The following is a 657-nucleotide window of genomic DNA, read 5'->3' as shown; positions in this document are numbered from 1 at the left end:
GTTGTGATGTTTCCCCTTTCATCTCTGATTTTGTTAATTTGGAGGTTCTCTTTCTTTCTTTTGGTTAACTGGGCTAGCTGTCTGTCAATATTGTTTATCTTTTCAAAGAACCAGCTCTTGGAATTGTTGATTCTTTGTATTGTTTTCTTTGTTTCAATTTCATTAATTTCTGCCCTGATTTTGTTATTTCTTCTCGTCTGCTGGGTTTGGGTTTCCTTTGCTGTTGCTTTTCAAGTGTCTTAAGTTGCAACGTTAAGTCATTTATTTGTATTCTCTCCGATTTTTTGATGTAGGCACTTATAGTTATAAACTTCCCTCTTAGGACCGCTTTCAGCGTGTTCCAGAGGTTTAGTAGTGTTGTACTTTTCTTTTCATTTAATTCCAGGAATACTTTTATTTCTTTCTTAATTTCTCTTTTGACCCATTCATCATTCAGGAGTGTGTTGTTTAATCTCCATGTGTTCATGTGGTGATTAGGGCTTCTTCTGGTCTTGATTGTAAGCTTAATTGCATTGTGGTCTGATAGAATGCATGGAGTTATTTCAATCTTTTTATATCTGTTGAGGTTTGTTTTGTACCCCAGTATGTGGTCGATTTTGGAGAAGGATCCATGGGGTGCTGAGTAGAAAGTATGTCCTTTGGTGCTTGGGTGGAATA

Source organism: Nannospalax galili, unplaced genomic scaffold (assembly GCF_000622305.1).
Source record: "Nannospalax galili isolate Female #2095 unplaced genomic scaffold, S.galili_v1.0 scaffold311, whole genome shotgun sequence".
NCBI lineage: Eukaryota > Metazoa > Chordata > Mammalia > Rodentia > Spalacidae > Nannospalax > Nannospalax galili.
This window is presented reverse-complemented; position numbering follows the sequence as displayed.